At 39.9% G+C, this 12,010-nt stretch overlaps 1 protein-coding gene across 1 annotated transcript in view; it reads right to left on the bottom strand.

Annotated features, from left to right (window-relative positions):
• SHQ1 (SHQ1, H/ACA ribonucleoprotein assembly factor) overlaps positions 1 to 12,010 on the bottom strand; it is a 97,209-nt gene that overhangs the window by 27,225 nt on the left and 57,974 nt on the right. The window lies entirely within an intron of this gene.

Here is a 12,010-nt window from a genome sequence, read left to right as displayed (position 1 = left end):
AGCACTAATGAGCAATAGGCAATACCACAAACAGACGTCTCAAAGAAGAGCGAACACAAAAGCCCCATAAACACATGAAAAGAGGCTCAGCCTCATAACCTATCAAAAAAACGAAAATGGAAACGACAAAAGGAACTCTTTCAACACCCTCACCAATTGTCAAATCTTAAAATCTAAACAAGTGCTGGCATTACGGTTGAACTAGGGAAATTCTCGTACTTTGCCGGTGGGTGAAGCATTTGAAATAAACTGGTGCCACCACTGTGGAAGACAGTTGGACATCACCCAGTAAAGTCTCACCCACAGCCATCCCCTAAATCCTAGCACTTCCATTCCCAGGCACAGAGCTTGCTCTAGTTCTAGTAAGGCATCAAAAAATAACATTCCCCCAAAACAACTCTGGGTATGTAGGTGACCTGAGGTTGCAGGGCAAGAATGAGTCTGGAGAAAGCAAGATGGTCAGAACAGACATCACTTTTCACTCTTGTCATTTAAAGCACACCACATTATAAATCTGTGAGGTAATATATCCACCACAACACTAACAAAAATTTAACTAAACGAAAGGCAAAAGTACTATAATAGACATATTTTCTATTGCTTGATGTGTTCTTGTAAGACTAAGAACATGCACACAGTTGACCCCTAATGGTGGTCTCTTTTCTGCTATGTGGTTTCCTAAAATTAATAAAACAGTGACTCAAATGCAAGTTAATATTTGAGAGAGCTCAAACAAGCATTGATTATTTAATTATTCCATTTATTTCATTCCACTCAGGGCATAAGGGATTCCATTTTTCATGCCTTTATATGTAGTTGAGCCTTGAGTGTAGACCACCACACTTTTAACTTTATTTACTCATGTAATATCCTGTTATACTTGATGAAAGTAAGATGTATATCTGGGGGAAAAACAAAATACATGCTCACCAAAAAGTATGAAATAGAAAAGGTGCCCATGAATCCACAAACCAAAGATGATTTTTTATGAACATGAATGAGCTTCCTTCCAGGATTTTTGCCTTGTGAATATGTGTTTAATGTGATTGCAACACTTCAGCATATACAGCTTCCTATACACTGTTTTTGCCATTTAGCTTTCCAGTTATGATTTTTCATGGCAGTACAGTATCCTTAACCCTTCCAGACAGTGGGCTCCTTGCTGCAGAAATTTTGACCTTGATCTTATCTATAGCACAGAGTTCAATGCCAGCCATAGCAGGTGCTCAATAAATTTCAGGTTCAATTACACTGTAAACTCATTTAAAACAAATGAGCCACAGAAAACAGAAATATTTATCATTATAAATAATCATATTTAACAATTAAGTAATTTATAATTATAAAGAATAAGGTATTAATAATTAATAAAGACATAAATATTTCAGATAGATGTGGTGTAATCTACAAAACTTTTCACAGGTTATCTCCCGACGGGAAACAGGATTAAATCGAATGGCTATACCTGATATCCCTCAATCACACCACAGACCGCTCAGTACGTCTCCTGGCCATGTGCATAATTTGGGGATGACAGTCTGGGGAACATCCTGGAAGTGATGGCTGCAATCTCTTCTTCCTTCCCAACCACCGTACACACACTCTGTCTCCAGACTTGGGGAGGGACAGCAGGTGGGTACAGATCCTAAGATGGTCAGTTCTTGAGCCTGACTCCTTGGGAAAGGTACATGGCATTCCCAACACCACACTCTGAGCCAATTCTGCACAACAATAAATAGATGGTATGCAGGAGATCTAAACATCCATCTACCTGATAATCCAAACACCCATACACTATTCTCTGGCTCTCTCTTATATACCTCCAACTCATTCTGACTTCCTCATACGTAAGTAAACAAGCAGGAAGTTATAGGTTTCCTTTGTCATTTATCCCAATACACACCACCTCTATAAAAGCAGGCATCCTTGTTTTATGCTAGGATATGAAGAGCAGGACACACACTACAGGTCCTACAAGAGGTAGGTTCAGTATCATGTAAAAAGAAGGTAAAGCTGCTTCTTTTCATTGAAGCTTTTAACTGAATTAGAAAAGATATTTTCAGTTCAATGAGCATTTACTGAGCGTCATTAATAAGCAACACGCATTTGACTAAGGTGCTGGGGTACCAAGTTGAGCAACACCTTTGACCCTGAGAACATTCACAGTCCAGGTTTCTCTGGACCCATTCTCCTTGAGTCAGTAATTAACAATAAATCACAAAATCATTCCTCACAGAATCCTACATGTCTTCAACTTAGTTCAAGCAACTGGAAGAGACCAACTTGAGTCCCTGAACCTGAACTCCAATGGCTTAGGCAAGACGACCCTCCCCTGTCATCACTCAGAATAAACATATGTGATTCTCTTTGGAAATGAAGATGGTCGTTGCTCCAAACTTCTGATCAAGTATCCTATCACTAAAAATATGTTTGGTATTCACAAAACATGACATTTTGCTAGAAATCCATTAATGACCTTGATTTGTTTCTTTTAAAATAAACAGAAGGGGTGCCTAGGTGGCTCAGTCGGTTAAGTGTCCGACTTTGGCCCAGGTCATGATCTCACCATTTGTGAGTTTGAGTCTGGTGTTGGGCTCTGTGCTGGCAGCTCAGAGCATGGAGCCTACTTCGGATTCTGTGTCTTCCTCTCTCTCTCAAGAATAAATAAACATTTAAAAGTAAACAGATATGCCTATTCTAGTCTTCCTCCACTCCAAAAAGACTGTTCAATGTGCTCCATGGGGTAAATACACTTCCCTTTGGAGGCCATTGCTATAAAAAATTTGGAGAATAAATGTATAAATCAAAATCACAATTTACAACATTATAAAACTGTCCAGGCAAAGGAAGTAAGACAAACATAAAATAGAAAACATGATCTACTTTAGGAAAGTACCACTTAATCATTTTAAGTTTAAGAAAAGCACAGAGCCTCTACAAGGAAAAGACAATACAAACGTATAACAGCTAACATTTTCTTTAGTTTAAACCTTTCAAAAAGCCGCACTAAGTGAAAACATTTAAAAATGAATCAGAAATTTGTTGATATCCACCCACTGAAAATACAATCTGTCAAATTATTTCAATGTTCCGCTAATATCTATTTTTTTTAGATAAAAACTACTTCCCAGAAAGCTGTTTAAATTGAGAATAGTAAGCGAATCATCACTGATAAAATTATGTAAGATAAATAGCATGTATCACTCAAAATGTGGAACTCTACTTCAAGCAGGCCCATTCCCCACATCGTTCCCCACCCCAGTCCCGACAATATGCTCTGTAGCTCTATTTATTATTTTCCCAGCTTGTATTTATTCAGAAAAGTAGACAGAGCAGGAAATGGGACAAGTCAAATGATCACAATCAATCTCATCACCTTCACAACATGCTGTGAATGTAATTAATCCTCTATTTATTTAGGGGACTTCACACCCCTTACATTAAGGCAGCAACTCCCTGCTGCCTTGGGTTGAGATAATTATGTTATAACAAGGATTGGGTTTCAATCATAATAGGCAGAAGAAAAAGAAAATTGTACTTGAAGTTGACAGTTTTTTTAAAAAGGTTTCGTGTGACTCCATTCAAAGGACGCTCTTGACAAAGCTCTCCTTAAACAGAGCACTTTCCAAGTGCGATAACCACACGTACGCCACATTAATCAACGTAAGCCTCTTCTCGGAATGAGATGTGAAGACAATCCGAGCACTGTGACAATTCTACATCAAATAGAGAATACTGGTTTACAAAACTGGACTAAATCAAGCCCACTCCGAACTCACTTGATCCTGTGAGCATCCTCGGAGAATCCTCCAAAGACCTCTGATGGGTGAACAAGCCTCAGAACAAGGAGGTGAGGGAAAATGCCAATTTGTTCACACAGTCGCTAATTACACACTATAAAAAGCCCTGACTCCAGCAAGCCAAAACCAAGGATTTGAGAAGTCTGGCCAAGTACCCAAGACCAAAAACAAGAACAGACACAAACCTAACACAGCCACCCAGTCACAGCTCTAAAATGGGCCTGATGTACACAAGCCCCCATGTACCATAAACATGGGGGCATTTTCCAGTTCGGAAGCCACCTATTTCACCTCTGGGACTTCTCATCCACTTTTTACAAGAACTCACAGGCACACTTTCACCTCTAATCTCTACCTTAAGAAAGTTAACATGAAAATATAAAGTCTTGCCCACTATATCTTTGCAAACTTCTAATGTTTATTCATAGATCATAATAATGATGCCTGCAGCACATGTAGAAGTAAAAATAATAAACGACTTATGTAATTCCAAATATCTAAAAATTATCAAAATATGTTAATACTACTGTTTTCAAGGTCTGGAATCTTGATGGTTGGAGTATTTGTATATATCAGCTATCTTAGTATCTCAGTAACACTTTACTACCTTTCAATAGCATTTAAGCTCTTGAAGAATCAAAATGTGCAAGAAACTGAACATTACTGATTCTTGAGTTCCAGTTCTTAGTAAAAACAAAACAAAACAAAACATGGTATTCTGGGATAGGAAAAACCATTGGGTAAAAATTAGGAAAAACCTAAATAAACTATGGACTGCAGTTTATAATAATGTATCAATAATGCTTCATTATTGATATAAGACGTTAATCATAGGAGAACAGAGCGTAGGTTATCTGGGAACTCTGTATCATGTTCACAAACTTTCTAGAAATATAAAACTGTACCAAAATAAAAAGTTTACCTTTAAGAAAAAGTAGGGTAAAAATTACAAATAAGGAGGGGCGCCTGGCTGGCTCAGTCCGTTAATTAAGCATCCAACTTCAGCTCAGGTCATGATCTCGCGGTTTGTGAGCTTGAGCCCCGTGTCGGGCTCTGTGATGACAGCTAAGAGCCTGTAGCCTGCTTCAGATTCTGTGTCTCCCACTCTCTCTGCCTCCCCCCCACCCCCCACTCACTCTCTGTCTCTCTCTCCTTCAAAAAGAAATAAACAAAAAAAAAAATTTACAAGCAAGAAAAACATAATAAGCAAAACAACTACAATAAAAAAAAGCCACAAAACTTTAACATTCAGGTACAGAATTCTTTTGCTAGTTTTCTCAATACACATAGTTGCAGAGAGCATTGGTATCTATACAAAGAGTTATTTTAGTCTGAAATCTGTAGGAACATTCATAATCCTATGATTTATTGGCACATTTCTTGTAAGAGAAGTCTAATGAAGAGCTACAGTCCCCAGTGGGCACTGCTGAACTACTGGTGATAAGGTAAAGAACCATTAAGTAAATCCTTTCCATATGAAACCCCACAGAAGGCATACAAGTGAATGAATATTGGCATGCACTAATCTTTTCTTATAGAGATAAAACCCACTCCCATCCAGGATGAATTTGTGGATTTAATTAAAAATAAACAGTAAAACCAAAGAGCAACTTGACATGCCAGAATAAGCACCTTACCAAGAATGATTTCAATTCAAGAGAGGTTTAACTTGCTTGAAATTATGCACAATTGTTTCTTGAAATTTCTATATGCTAATCATTAGCAGCTCATGTAACACTTAACATTTTACCATTTATCACAGAAGTAACTTCCCATACAAAAGTAAAACCACCTACAGTGTCTGATTATTATGTGGTATGCCTGAATTTAACAGACCCCTGAAATCACCTTCAGCACTGTACCTTTATTATGACTATCGGTGACATGGGTGACGGTAAAGTGTTAGGGTTCTTCCTCAGCTATGGCTCAGAACTGCATCATGGAATTACAGCAGTGTCTCTTAAGGTGTCTGCATGCCCCACATGCATCCCTCTCCAAAATGCCACTAGTGACAAAGTGGGCCCCAGTGTCATGCATGTACCGCCTTACGGAGCATCCCTACCCCATGCCCACTGTGACCAAGGCAATTAGACCAGGAAGACACTGACTCGTGGTTGGGCCCACCATTCCTCCTCCCTTGGAATTACAAGCAAGGGACTCGCAGTTTACTGAAACTAGGTACACATGAACTCAGCTGCGGAAACAGCCATTCTTGCCCATGTGCATCAAAAGAGAAGGGTGGCAGCGACCTCCATGAGGAAGCAACACGAGAGACCACATGTCACCAGAGAGTAAGCTGACTGCTGTTACTTCTTCATCACTTGAGCTCATGAAGTCCAGCTGTACTCCCTGCACCTGGGTTCCAGAAGATAACCTAGAGCCTCCTAACAAAGGTGCTATGTTTACTACAAAAGTCTGAGTGGAGTGGAACCAAATGGGAGAAATAAGGATTTCAAATATGGTTCTATTACCAAAACACCACGACCCCAAGCTAACTGTGAACTCTCTTATTCAGTAATAAAGAGATACTACGAGGACAGATAAAACTGATCTAAATGCGAAAAAGCCTTACATCCGTTCTCACCCTTCCAACACACCATAGCTACAACCAGGAAATCTGTTCATCATGTTACTTACATGTTTTACTCATCTACTCCTCTGCATGATGTTATTTTCCCAGCTGGGAACGGATCCATTCCTGATTATTATTATATTCATATGTGTAATAGTACTATGCAACTAGATACCGTTTTTTATGTTTTGCTATTTAGATCCCTTCTTTGTCCAAACTCCCTTCCATATATATTTTCCAGCTGTGATCCAAATGTTCCTGACTACTTCCTCATAGATATTCCTTAGAGACCTCAAATCGACATGTTCCCTCCCTCTCTCTTCCTTTCCAACCTACACCCTCTCCCCACTATTATTTAATTTCAGCAAATACACTTCAAATGGCCCAGTTAACTGGCCAAGTCAAAGTCTGGATCTTCTCTTTGATGCTTCCGCTTCTCCCTCTCCCCTCACATCCCATCATTACTAAGTCCTGGCTCATCCACTTCTCAAATATGACCACCAGTCTCCTTCCCTGCTCACTCCCCTGGCTTAGTCCACACCTTTTGCCAGCATCACCCACATCCTGATGACGACTTCAGTCTTAAGTCTGAGCTCTGCCCCACTCAGTTCATTCCCTGGAAGGGGACCTGATGGCTCTTCCCAGAATCTGAATCTCATCACATCACTCACCCAGACACTGTATGGCTTAACCTCTTCAGTCACCCCGTACTCTCCCAGGACAAAGTCCAAGCATCTTCAAGTGGCCAAGGCTCCACATGAACTCCTTGGCCTCATTTCTTCCCTCTCATGCCTATACTGTGATCCATCCATACTGAGCTTTTGAGCTCTCTAAAAGAATCATTTTCTTCTGTCCCTACTGTCTGAAGTACTTTTTGCCCCAGCTTCCCCGGCTGCATCTGACCAACTCTTACTCGTCTTTCAGCTCTCAGCTTCAACTGTTCCTTCCAGAAGCTGTTTCCTCTATTCCAAGGCTAAACATGTGGCTTCCTAAGTGCTTCCACAGCATCCATGCTTCCCCACTACAGCTGCTATCAGGCTACAGCACTGTGTTCCCCTTACATCTGTACTCCCCACTACAAGATCAGCTTTAAGATGGTGTGCCTCTCGTTCACCACAGTATCCCCATCGCCCACCTCAGGACCTAGCATATAGTAAGGCTCAACAATTAGTGGCTGAAAAAATAAGTAATTCCACTTTTACACTCAATGTTAACGTTCTACCTTGGCATTTGAGTTACCCCCATGCCCATGACTTTTGACAGGTGAACCAAGAACAAGAGAGAGCCAAAAGGAAGAGATCTGTGCTATTCTCAGGAGCATAACCTATCCCCTACCAAAGCACATACACAGAGGAAGCAGGTGAAACAGTATAAAGCAATGATGAGGTCCTAAGTTTTCTAGAATTTTAAGATTTCAGGGATGAAATGGCTTATGTTCATTTACAACTGAGGAAACTGAGGTCCAGGATTTATCAAATAAGATACAATGATTCAGTGGTAGAACAGTTTCCCTCTAAAAATTTTCCATATTAGTGTCCAAAGGGCCACAAAGTAAGATCTGGTGGGCAAAGTATGCTAAAAAGAAGTGAAAAAAATAAATGCACCAAGTGTATAAAGCAGAGTAAACTATCAGTTCGACGCGAAGTGGTTCATTTCCTCAAAGACGTTTTTGTTCTTTTCTCCATAACCAGCTACCTTAAAAAAACTATATTAGAAAAAGTATGATTGAAGACCTTCATGACTAGCTCAAACTGAGACTGAAAGACACCCAAGATTTTAGATTTTCAGTTTTTTAAAAAGAAGCAACCAAAATTTCTCCACGTAGCAACAACAAAATAATACCCTACTTGACCCCCTGTGTTTCAAAATACCCCACGCATTAAAACCATGCACTATCACATTTTCTTCAGTGGGCGCATACTCCTTTTACAATGAGAAACAAATTGTTTAAAAAACATACTATGCTATGGATATTATGTGGTAAAGGAAAATTACTCATAGGGTACTATTATAAAGAGAAAACAAGTTACAAAATGACATGTGCACTATTACTTCCAATGGTTTAAAAATGCACTGGAAAATAGAGGAAATACTAAAATACTAACATTGGCTGCATTAGATAAACTGACGAAGGTGACTGGCTCAAGCATTGCCGCCAATGAAAAGAAAGAACTGGCACATACGCTACAGCTCATGCTTTTCTAGCCACGTTTATATAAAAGGGTGTAAACTCTCAGAGGGTCAGAACAATCCCTGCTACTGCTAAGGAAGCCCACCAGGAAAGAAATCAAGGAAGGGCAAAATCCACTGAATGTAGCTGGAAATGTCAATTAAACTAAGTAAGAGCCAATGCATAGTTTTTAGAGTGCTATGCTTTTTTCTTTTTTTTTTTAAACGATGAAAAATGCTCATGTAACTGGCTGTACTGAGTACCATTCAATTCAACAAAAACCTACTGTGCTCCCAAGGACTTTGGCAGGCCCAGAGAGATGCTCATTCACATGGACTTTAAAATTGTAGAAGGGGAAAGAGATAAGCACTACAATTACTACAAAATGAGGCAGGCGTGAAATATGCCTACATGATCTTAAACCAAAAGCTATGGGAACATCTAGGAGGAAGATGAGTGAGTCATTAACTCCTCTTCCAATAGAAAAAGCTCTCTAAATGGAGAACTTGTGTCTTCTGGCATTTTCCCCCCACATGCCACAGGTAAAGACAAACTGGTTATCTAGGAGGCATGGCTGGGAAAACATGAAATCCAGATCCAGAAACTCTGACACTATCACACACCTATCTCAGAGATGCTACATGACTTCAAGCAAATCACTTCCTCATGCTGCCACCCAGGGAGCATTTGCTGCAGTGACCACCATTCTCGAAACTTCCAATGACACTTACGGTGAAGGATGGCAGGGGGTGTTCCTTTTCAGAAAAATAATTTGCAGACTTTAACCCAGAATAAGAATATAGGACCTTCAGTTTTGAAAATCTGCAAATATGCTCTACAAGACACAGGCATCACAAGGAAAAAGAACTACACAGTATAAAGCAAGATGCAGGATAACTGTTATCCTAACTTCATTAATTGAATATAAGAATGACTTCGCAACCCAATTCCAACAAGTTTTTGCCAAAGTTAATGTCAGACTATAAAAATGAAATGCTGTTCTTTGTGTTCATTAGAATTTAGCACTTGTCTGATATTGTAAATAAAATTTCAGTCTTTATAATCAAAATCATCGAATAGAAATTAAAGAAAATACAGAACTATTTTAAAACATAAAAACAGGGTGCAAGATCTCACTGATAAACCCTATGGGAAAGAAATAAACCAGAAGATGAATGGTGAAGAAGAAATTAGTTATGGAAATCATGAACATTCACTATAGCATAATGATTTAGAGCCAAGACAGTTCAGGGTAAAGATGACCATGGAACCTCAATTATGTTACGCTTGAAAAATTAAGGATTAAATCAGAAAACTGAATAAAAATCAGGTAAATGAACAAATGTATTATTTCAAGAGAAAGAAAAAAATAGCCAGATTCAACTAGAGTTAAAATGTAACACACAAAGTGAAACCAATACAGCCTGTTTAGGGAAAGGAAAGTTATGGTCAAATTGGTCAAGTCCAAAAAATTTTTCTAGGGTGCCTGGGTGGCTCAGTTGGCTCAACATCAGACTTCGGCTCAGGTCACAATCTCACGATCCGTGAGTTCAAGCACTGCATTGGGCTCTGTGCTGACCACCCAGAGCCTGGAGTCTGCTTCGGACTCTGTGTCTCCCTCTGTCTTTGCCCCTCCCCCATTCACACTCTCTCAAATAATAAATAAATAATAATAAAAAAATTCTTTTCCAAAGTAATCTGAAGAGGGGCACCTGGGTGGCTCAGTCAATTAGCATCAGACTCTTGATTTTGGCTCAGTTCATGATCTCAAGGTTCATGGGTTCAAGCCCCACGTCGGGCTCCGTGCTGTCAGTTCAGGGCCTGCTTGAGATTCTGTCTGCTTGGCTGTCTCTCCCCGCCTCTCTCAAAATAAATATACATTAAAAAAAAAAAAAAAAAGTAATTTGAAGACTCCTGCTGGTATCCCTCTCCTGTCTCATTTCCCAATCCATTATCTCTTTGAAAAAATTAGTATTATCATAACAATTATTAGGAAGATAAGAATTTCATTTCATTTCCTGCAACTTAAAACCAAGGGAAAAAGGATTTTTTAAGCGCAAGGAGGTGTGGTAATCCCCACATGCACACAGGGGCACACGCCCTTCTACTTTAATGGAACACAATCTTTTCTCTAGTTAATGAGGAATGCCATAGAGAAAGGAGGCACTCCTAGAAATGGGATCCTCACAACAAACCTCAGTGCTCACTGCATGTTTATAAAATCCTCACCCTGAAGGGAACAAGAAAAATCTAAACCCACACAAATAGACTATTTCAATTTAATTTTATTATGAAAACAACAGGAAATGGCAGCAGGGTACCTGACAAGCTCAATTAGCAGGAGGATCAAACGGGAGTGATGACACGCCATGATGACCTCAGGGGTCAAAGATGCAATTCTCCATCTGGAGCCACTGAGATTTCCACCACAGACCCCACACCACCTGCTGTATGGTATTAGGCGTTATGCTGAGCAGACCGTCAGCTTTTCCCGACCACAGGTATGGCCACAAGGTTTTCTCATCTCACTCGGCATTAGGGCTGCTTCCCCATGAAAAGAGGCCAAAAGTGAATTCTATATAATGGCTCACTCAAAACAGGCATTAAAGGCATGCTAAAGCACTCATTTACCATCACAGCAACAGTACAACTATCGTGGCTGTTTTTCTTCTAAGTCACGAGTGATACTGTGCCACCATTCCCCATAACCCGTAAGAAGCGTTCTCATCAACAGCTCTGTTTGTATGCTCTCAGTTAATCGTCTCCTGCTACTGAAATGGTTAATTTGCATATGTCTGTTGAACCTCTTCACAAGAGAAAAGTTCAGTTTTTAAGTTTATTTTTATTTAAGACAGAGACAGGAAGCAAGTAGGGGAGGGGCAGTGAGAGACAGGAAACAGAGGATCCAAAGTGGGCTCTGCACTGACAGCAGTGAGCCAGATGCAGGGCTCAAACTCATGAACCATGAGATCATGACCTGAGCCGAAGTCAAGAGTTGGATGCCTAACCAAATGAGCCACCCAGGCACCCTAAAAGCTCACCTCCTTTTAAACTTAATAAACTTATTAAACTCCCTCTCTGAGGGAGGAAATGGTAAACGCTTTTTTAAAATCTTACATACCAGGTGCAAGGAGCCTATTTGTGACAGTTCAGACCCGTAGATACCTGTGTTACCAAGAATCATCACATGAAGCATTGAAGGTTGTACTTTTTATACTCTGTGTAACAGATTCTGTAAGCCAGTGGTTTGCCAATGAGTGCACAACTCTCACCAGGATGACGGCTGATTAGGCTGGTGCCTTAATGGAGTTTGCACAAGGTGCCCCCACATGCATACACACACACTCACAGCCCACTGTGAGTACACCAAAGACACAAGTCTGGACACCCACGTATGAAATCTTGAGATTTCATATTGGACAGTCAATAGCATAGCCACAACCAATCAGAACTGTCTGTTCTCACATC

This window comes from Puma concolor, chromosome A2 (genome assembly GCF_028749965.1).
Source record: "Puma concolor isolate L17-30 chromosome A2, mPumCon1.1.hap2, whole genome shotgun sequence".
NCBI lineage: Eukaryota > Metazoa > Chordata > Mammalia > Carnivora > Felidae > Puma > Puma concolor.
This window is presented reverse-complemented; position numbering and strand designations above follow the sequence as displayed.